Genomic DNA, 9,685 nt, shown 5'->3' with positions numbered 1-9,685 from the left:
GAGAATAACCGGAGGGTGAGAAGTATCAAATATAGCATGAGAATAACCGGAGGGTGAGAAGTACCAAATACAGCATGAGAATAACCGGAGGGTGAGAAGTACCAAATACAGCATGGGAATAACCGGAGGGTGAGAAGTACCAAATACAGCATGAGAATAACCGGAGGGTCAGAAGTACCAAATACAGCATGAGAATAACCGGAGGGTGAGAAGTACCAAATACAGCATGAGAATAACCGGAGGGTGAGAAGGATCAAATATAGCATGAGAATAACCGGAAGGTGAGAAGGATCAAATATAGCATAAGAATAACCGGAGGGTGAGAATTACCAAATACAGCATGAGAATAACCGGAGGGTGAGAATGACCAAATAAAGCATGAGAATAACCGGAGGGTGAGAAGTACCAAATACAGCATGATAATAACCAGAGGGTGAGAAGTATCAAATACAGCATGAGAATAACCGGAGGGTGAGAAGTACCAAATACAGCATGAGAAAAACTGGGGGATGAGAATGACCAAATGCAGCATGAGAATAACCGGAGGATGAAAGGTACCAAATGCAGCATGAGAATAACCGGTGGGTGAGAAGTACCAAATACAGCATGAGAATAACCAAAGGGTGAGAATGACCAAATACAGCATGAGAATAACTGGAGGGTGAAAGGTACCAAATACCGCATGAGAAAAAACGGAGGGTGAGAAGTACCAAATACAGCATGAGAATAACCGGAGGGTGAGAAGTATCAAATATAGCATGAAAATAACCGGAGGGTGAGAAGGATCAAATATAGCATGAGAATAACCGGAGGGTGAGAAGTACCAAATATAGCATGAGAATAACCAGAGGGTGAGAAGTACCAAATACAGCATGAGAATAACCGGAGGGTGAGAAGTATCAAATACAGCATGAGAATAAGGGGAGGGTGAGAAGTACCAAATACAGCATGAGAATAACCGGAGGGTCAGAAGTACCAAATACAGCATGAGAATAACCGGAGGGTGAGAAGTACCAAATACAGCATGAGAATAACCGGAGGGTGAGAATGACCAAATACAGGATGAGAATAACCGGAGGATCAGAAGTACCAAATACAGCATGAGAATAACCGGAGGGTGAGAAGTACCAAAAACAGCATGAGAATAACCGGGGGGTGAGAAGTACCAAATACAGCATGAGAATAACCGGAGGGTGAGGATGACCAAATAAAGCATGAGAATAACCGGAGGGTGAGAAGTACCAAATACAGCATGATAATAACCAGAGGGTGAGAAGTATCAAATATAGCATGAGAATAACCGGAGGGTGAGAAGTACCAAATACAGCATGAGAAAACCTGGGGGGTGAGAATGACCAAATGCAGCATGAGAATAACCGGAGGATGAAAGGTACCAAATACAGCATGAGAATAACTGGAGGGTGAAAAGTACAAAATACAGCATGAAAATAACCGGAGGGTGAGAATGACCAAATACAGCATGAGAATAACCGGAGGGTGAGAAGTACCAAATACAGCATGAGAATAACCGGAGGGTGAGAAGTACCAAATACAGCATGAGAATAACCGGAGGGTGAGAAGGATCAAATATAGCATGAGAATAACCGGAGGGTGAGAAGGATCAAATATAGCATGAGAATAACCGGAGGGTGAGAAGTATCAAATACAGCATGAGAATAACCGGAGGGTGAGAAGTACCAAATACAGCATGAGAATAACCGGAGGGTGAGAAGTATCAAATACAGCATGAGAATAACCGGAGGGTGAGAAGGATCAAATATAGCATGAGAATAACCGGAGGGTGAGAAGTACCAAATATAGCATGAGAATAACCAGAGGGTGAGAAGTACCAAATACAGCATGAGAATAACCGGAGGGTGAGAAGTACCAAATACAGCATGAGAATAACCGGAGGGTGAGAAGTACCAAATACAGCATGAGAATAACCGGAGGGTGAGAAGGATCAAATATAGCATGAGAATAACCGGAAGGTGAGAAGGATCAAATATAGCATGAGAATAACCGGAGGGTGAGAATTACCAAATACAGCATGAGAATAACCGGAGGGTGAGAATGACCAAATAAAGCATGAGAATAACCGGAGGGTGAGAAGTACCAAATACAGCATGATAATAACCAGAGGGTGAGAAGTATCAAATATAGCATGAGAATAACCGGAGGATGAAAGGTACCAAATACAGCATGAGAATAACTGGAGGGTGAAAAGTACAAAATACAGCATGAAAATAACCGGAGGGTGAGAATGACCAAATACAGCATGAGAATAACCGGAGGGTGAGAAGTACCAAATACAGCATGAGAATAACCGGAGGGTGAGAAGTACCAAATACAGCAAGAGAATAACCGGAGGGTGAGAAGGATCAAATATAGCATGAGAATAACCGGAGGGTGAGAAGTATCAAATACAGCATGAGAATAACCGGAGGGTGAGAAGGATCAAATATAGCATGAGAATAACCGGAGGGTGAGAAGGATCAAATATAGCATGAGAATAACCGGAGGATGAAAGGTACCAAATGCAGCATGAGAATAACTGGAGGGTGAAAAGTACAAAATACAGCATGAAAATAACCGGAGGGTGAGAATGACCAAATACAGCATGAGAATAACCGGAGGGTGAGAAGTACCAAATACAGCATGAGAATAACCGGAGGGTGAGAATGACCAAATACAGGATGAGAATAACCGGAGGATCAGAAGTACCAAATACAGCATGAGAATAACCGGAGGGTGAGAAGTACCAAATACAGCATGTGAATAACCAGAGAGTGAGAAGGATCAAATATAGCATGAGAATAACCGGAGGGTGAGGATGACCAAATAAAGCATGAGAATAACCGGAGGGTGAGAAGTATCAAATATAGCATGAGAATAACCAGAGGGTGAGAAGTATCAAATATAGCATGAGAATAACCGGAGGGTGAGAAGTACCAAATACAGCATGAGAAAACCTGGGGGGTGAGAATGACCAAATGCAGCATGAGAATAACCGGAGGATGAAAGGTACCAAATACAGCATGAGAATAACTGGAGGGTGAAAAGTACAAAATACAGCATGAAAATAACCGGAGGGTGAGAATGAAAAAATACAGCATGAGAATAACCGGAGGGTGAGAAGTACCAAATACAGCATGAGAATAACCGGAGGGTGAAAGGTACCAAATACCGCATGAGAAAAAACGGAGGGTGAGAAGTACCAAATACAGCATGAGAATAACCGGAGGGTGAAAGGTAGCAAATACAGCATGAGAATAACCGGAGGGTGAGAAGTACCAAATACAGCATGAAAATAACCGGAGGGTGAGAAGTACCAAATACAGCATGAGAATAACCGGAGGGTGAGAAGTACCAAATACCGCATGAGAATAACCGGAGGGTGAGAAGTACCAAATACAGCATGAGAATAACTAGGGGGTGAAAAGTACCAAATACAGCATGTGAATAACCTGAAGGCGAGAAGTACCAAGTGCAGCATAAGAATAACCAGAGGAGGAGGAGGATCAAGTACAGCAGGAAAAAAATGGGGGGGGTCACTATGTGGTGGTAATATGTGACCTGGCCATGGTCTGGCAGTATTTGTACTTTGTGGCTTTATTTGGTCACTATGTTTTACGGTCATGGTGTTTCAATATTTGTCCCTTTTTAGATGTGGCATTATTTGGTCACTATGTGGTGGTAACATGTAGACAAGTCATGGTGTGGCAGTATATGTCCCTTGTATGTGGTATTATTATGTCACTATGTGGTAGTAATATGTGGTCCGGTCACGGTGTGGTAGTATTTGTCCCTTCTATGTGGCATTATTCACTCACTATGTGGTGGTAATATGTGGTCTCGTCATGGTGTGTGATGTGGCGGTATTTGTCCCTTGTATGTGGTATTATTTGGTCACTATGTGGTGTAATATGTGGTCCGGTCATCGTGTGGTGGTATTTGTTCTTTGGATGTAGCATTATGTGGTCACTATATGGAGGTAATATGAGGTTGGCTCATGGTACAGCGTTTGTTTCCTTGTATGTGGTATTATTCGGTCACTATGTTGTGGTAATATGTGATCTGGCCATGGTCTGGCAGTATTTGTCCTTTGTATGTAGCACTATTTGGTCACTATGTGGTCCAGTGATGGTGTGGTGATATTTTGTCCCTTTTAGATGTGGCATTATTTGGTCACTATATGGTGGTAATATGTGGACAAGTCATGGTGTGGCAGTATTTGTCCCTCGTATGTGGTGGTATTATTATGTCACTTTGTGGTAGTAATATGTGGTTTGGTCATGGAGTGGCGGTATTTGTCCTTTGTTTATGGCAATATTCGGTCACTATGTGGTGGTAATATGTGGTCTGATCATGGTGTGGCAATATTTGTCTTTTGTGGTATTAGTCGGACACTATATGGTGGTAATTTGTGGTCTGGTCATGGTGTGGTGGTATTTGTTTTTTGCATGTGGTATTATTCAATCACTATATGGTGGTAATATGTGGTCCGGTCGCAGTGTGGCAGTATTTGTCCCTTGTAAGTGGCATTATTCGGTCACTATGTGGTAGGGCTGTAATATGTGCTCTGGTCATGGTGTGACAGTATTTGACTCTTGTGTGTGGTATTATTAGGTCTCTATTTGGTGGTATAATATGTGGTCTGGTGAAGGTGTGAACTTGTACAGTAACAATATGGGTATATCTTTTTTTTCGGTAATTGGATGACTTATTTATTATATTTTCTATGAGATTTTTTGTATTTTACCCTTAGCCATTTTTTATGGGGGCACTTCTGTCTTTATAGGACCTAGAACATTCCAGAGGGGACTGAAACCTCTCTGAACTATCCAGAGCAGAGGAGGAAGTGAGGGAGTCAGAGATGAGAGAAAAGAAAGAACAGAGGAAATGCTAACAGACTATGTATAGATACAGGTCTGTGAGGTCATCTGTGGTGCTACATGGGACTGCAGGTGACATCTACCACATCATCTGTATTCAGAGAGTTATCACTGTGTTATCTGTGGTTACATAGGGCTGCAGGTGACATCTACTACATTATCTGTACTCAGAGAGTGATCACTGTGTTATCTGTGGTGTTACATAGGACTGCAGATGACATCTACTACATTATCTGTTCTCAGAGTTATCACTATTATATGTGGTGTTACATAGGACTGCAGGTGACATCTACTACATTATCTGTACTCAGAATTATCACTGTGCTATCTGTGGCATTACATAGGACTGCAGGTAACATCTACTACATTACCTGTATGCAGAGAGTACTCACTGTGTTATCTGTGGTGTTACATGGGACTGCAGGTGACATCTACTACATTATCTGATCTCAAAGAGTTATTTGGATATGGATATGGATTGGATATGAACTGAACATGAAATATATGTAGACAATTAGGAAATCAACATAGATACGTAAAAACAGGTGTATATTATATTCCCTGAGCCAGATAGGTGGAGAATGAACATGAAATATCTGTAGATAATAGGAGAATGAACACAGATCCCACATACGCAGGTGTATATTACATTATCTGTGCTATTCCTGTGTTATCTACATATTGTTCATTCCCCACCTGTAAAGCTCCGGGAATATAATATACACCCGTTTATATGGGATCTTTGTTCATTCTCCTATTATCTACATATATTTCATGTTCATTTCATATCCAAGCTGCATAAGAAATCTATAACACCTCTATAAGTTATTATGTTCATTCTTTTTCTTTATTCTTTCAGTACGTCCCATCGCTGTGTTATCTGTGGTGTTACATAGGACTGCAGCTGTCCAGTAACTAGTAATAATTGGTAACACCCGGTCAGTGATGTGTCGGCAGCCTGAGATGTAGCAGAGCTGAGTGTGCGGCGTTTCCTCCCGGGGGATGCCGGCTCAGCCTCCGCCCTCCACATCTGGGGCGGCAGCAGTGTGAGGCAGCGCTGAGCGGGGAGTTACTGCCCAGAGGAAGCGAGGATCAGACTGCAGCCAGAGGAAAACCGAGAATGAACTTCACTTCAGAGGAGAACGAAGACTTTCTCCCCCGCAGCCAATAATCCGGATCTACAGGAGCCTCAAGAACAGCGCAAAACTGTCCGGAGCCGGGCAGCGGACCCCCGAACACTGAGGTACGGCGTACGGACTACATCACCTCTGCGGGCAGATTTGTGGGGTGCAGTCACATTCACTACAGGATCACATACTGCTGCTTTTGTGGGGGCCGACAGCGTCTGCGACATTACCCGATCTGACCAGATGCAGAGTGTCTCCTCACACCGGACCCCCATGCTGATGGTCCCCACCAATCCCATCGTCATTACCGCATCATCGTGTGACCAGAAGTAAAGCGCAGACTAATGTTTACCGACAGCTCCGATAATACGACTGGCGAAATCATCAGACGAGACTGATTTGTTTAATGTCCACCGCTGTGTGAACAGGGCCAGACGGGAAACTTACCCCCATATTGCCACTGGGCTAGAACTCAACCCCCAAATCCCCACCGTGCAAGAAACCGACCCTCAAATCCCCACCGTGCAAGAAACCGACCCTCAAATCCCCACCGTGCAAGAAACCGACCCTCAAATCCCCTCCGTGAAAGAAGCCGACCCCCCAAATCCCCACCGTGAAAGAAACCAACCCCCAAATCCCCACCGGGCAAGAAACCGACCTTCAAATCCCCACCATGCAAGAAGCCAAATCTCAAATCCCTACATGGGAAGAAACCAACCCTTAAATCCCGAATGGGCAAGAAACCGACCCTCAAATCCCCAATGGGCAAGAAATCGACCCCCAAATCCCACCGGACAAGAAACCGACCCCCAAATCCCCAATGGGCAAGAAACTAATCCCCACTGGACAAGAAGCCAACCCTCAAATCCCCACCATGCAAGAAACAGACCCTCAAATCCCCAATGGGCAAGAAACTGACCCCCAAATCCCACCAAGCAAGAAACCAACCCCCAAATCCCCAATGGGCAAGAAACCAATCCCCACTGGGCAAGAAGCCAACCCTCAAATCCCCACCGTGCAAGAAAACGACCCTCAAATCCCCAATGGGCAAGAAACTGACCCCCAAATCCCACCGGGCAAGAAACCAATCCCCAATGGGCAAGAAACCGACCCCCAAATCCCCACTGGGCAAGAAACCAATCCCCACTGGGCAAGAAACCAACCCTCAAATCCCCAATGGGCAAGAAACTATCCCACAGGGCAAGAAACAGACCCCCAAATCCACACCGTGCAAGAAACCAACCCTCAAATCCCCGCCGTGCAAGGAACCAACCCCCAAATCCCCACCGTGGAAGAAACTGACCCCCAAATCCCCACCGTGCAAGAAACCGACAATGAAATCCCCATCGGGCAAGAAACCAAAACTCATATCCCCAATAGGCAAGAAACCGATCCCCAAATCCCCACCAGGCAAGAAATCAACCCTCAAATCCCCACCATGCAAGAAACCGACCCTCAAATCCCCACCGTGCAAGAAACCGACACTCAAATCCCCCGTCCAAGAAACCATCCCTCAAATCCCCACATGCAAGAAACCAACACTCAAATTGCCCCGTCCAAGAAACCGTCCCTCAAATCCCCATGTGCAAGAAGCCGACCCCCAAATCCCCACCGTGCACGAAACCGACAATCAAATCCCCATCAGGCAAGAAACCAAAACTCAAATCCCCAACAGGCAAGAAACCGATCCCCAAATCCCCACCAGGCAAGAAACCGACCCTCAAATCCCCTCTGTGCAAGAAACCGATCCTCAAATCCCCAATGGGCAAGAAATCGACCCCCAAATCCCACCGGACAAGAAACTGACCCCCAAATCCCCAATGGGCAAGAAACTAATCCCCACTGGACAAGAAGCCAACCCTCAAATCCCCACCATGCAAGAAACAGACTCTCAAATCCCCAATGGGCAAGAAACTGACCCCCAAATCCCACCGGGCAAGAAACCGACCCCCAAATCCCCAATGGGCAAGAAACCAATCCCCACTGGGCAAGAAGCCAACCCTCAAATCCCCACCATGCAAGAAAATGACCCTCAAATCCCCAATGGGCAAGAAACTGACCCCCAAATCCCACCGGGCAAGAAACCAATCCCCACTGGGCAAGAAACCAACCCTCAAATCCCCACCGTGCAAGAAACCGACCCTCAAATCCCCAATGGGCAAGAAACAGTCCCTCAAATCCTCACCGTGCAAGAAACCAACACTCAAATCCCCCTGTCCAAGAAACCGTCCCTCAAATCCCCACGTGCAAGAAACACCCTCAAATCCCCAATGTGCAAGAAACTTACCCCCAAAATCCCCACCATGCAAGAAACGACCCCCAAATCCACACCGTGCAAGAAACCGACCCTTAAATCTCCACTGTCCAAGAAACCGACCCTCAAATCCCCACGTGCAAGAAGCTGACCCCTAAATCCCCACCGTGCAAGAAACCGACAATCAAATCCCCATCGGACAAGAAACCAAAACTCAAATCCTGAATAGGCAAGAAACCGATCCCCAAATCCCCACCAGGCAAGAAACCAACCCTCAAATCCCCACCATGCAAGAAACCGACCCTCAAATCCCCACCATGCAAGAAACAGTCCCTCAAACCCCCACCATGCAAGAAACCAACACTCAAATCCCCCGTCTAAGAAACCGTCCCTCAAATCCCCACGTGCAAGAAACAGACCCTCAAATCCCCAATGTGCAAGAAACCGACCCCCAAAATCTACACCGTGCAAAAAACGACCCCCAAATCCCAGCGGGCAAGAATCCGACCTATAAATCCCCACCGTGCAAGAAACCGACCCTCAAATCCCCACCGTGCAAGAAACCAACCCCCAAATCCCCACCGTGCAAGAAACCGACCCTCAAATCCCCAATGGGCAAGAAACAGTCCCTCAAATCCTCACCGTGCAAGAAACCAACACTCAAATCCCCCTGTCCAAGAAACCGTCCCTCAAATCCCCACGTGCAAGAAACACCCTCAAATCCCCAATGTGCAAGAAACTTACCCCCAAAATCCCCACCATGCAAGAAACGACCCCCAAATCCACACCGTGCAAGAAACCGACCCTTAAATCTCCACTGTCCAAGAAACCGACCCTCAAATCCCCACGTGCAAGAAGCTGACCCCTAAATCCCCACCGTGCAAGAAACCGACAATCAAATCCCCATCGGACAAGAAACCAAAACTCAAATCCTGAATAGGCAAGAAACCGATCCCCAAATCCCCACCAGGCAAGAAACCAACCCTCAAATCCCCACCATGCAAGAAACCGACCCTCAAATCCCCACCATGCAAGAAACAGTCCCTCAAACCCCCACCATGCAAGAAACCAACACTCAAATCCCCCGTCTAAGAAACCGTCCCTCAAATCCCCACGTGCAAGAAACAGACCCTCAAATCCCCAATGTGCAAGAAACCGACCCCCAAAATCTACACCGTGCAAAAAACGACCCCCAAATCCCAGCGGGCAAGAATCCGACCTATAAATCCCCACCGTGCAAGAAACCGACCCTCAAATCCCCACCGTGCAAGAAACCAACCCCCAAATCCCCACCGTGCAAGACACCGACCCTCAAATCCCCACCGTGCAAGAAACCGACTCTTAAATCCCCACCGTGCAAGAAACCGACCCTCAATTCCCCACCATGAAAGAAACTGACCCCCAAATCC

At 46.1% G+C, this 9,685-nt stretch overlaps 1 protein-coding gene across 2 annotated transcripts in view; it reads left to right on the top strand.

Moving 5' to 3' along the window:
- The first annotated feature begins 5,989 nt into the window (after nt 1-5,989).
- Nucleotides 5,990-9,685, top strand: part of HSPA12B (heat shock protein family A (Hsp70) member 12B) — a 91,897-nt gene continuing 88,201 nt past the window's right edge. The window contains exon 1 of one of the 2 annotated variants that reach the window (XM_069745093.1): nt 5,990-6,138. The gene's annotated coding sequence lies outside the window, so the exon portion shown is untranslated. The remainder of the gene's footprint in view (nt 6,139-9,685) is intronic. The other variant, XM_069745094.1, reaches the window with a different exon arrangement.

Source organism: Ranitomeya imitator, chromosome 1 (assembly GCF_032444005.1).
Source record: "Ranitomeya imitator isolate aRanImi1 chromosome 1, aRanImi1.pri, whole genome shotgun sequence".
Lineage (NCBI taxonomy): Eukaryota > Metazoa > Chordata > Amphibia > Anura > Dendrobatidae > Ranitomeya > Ranitomeya imitator.
Note: the sequence above shows the minus strand (reverse complement) of the source record. Positions and strands in the feature narration are given on the sequence as shown.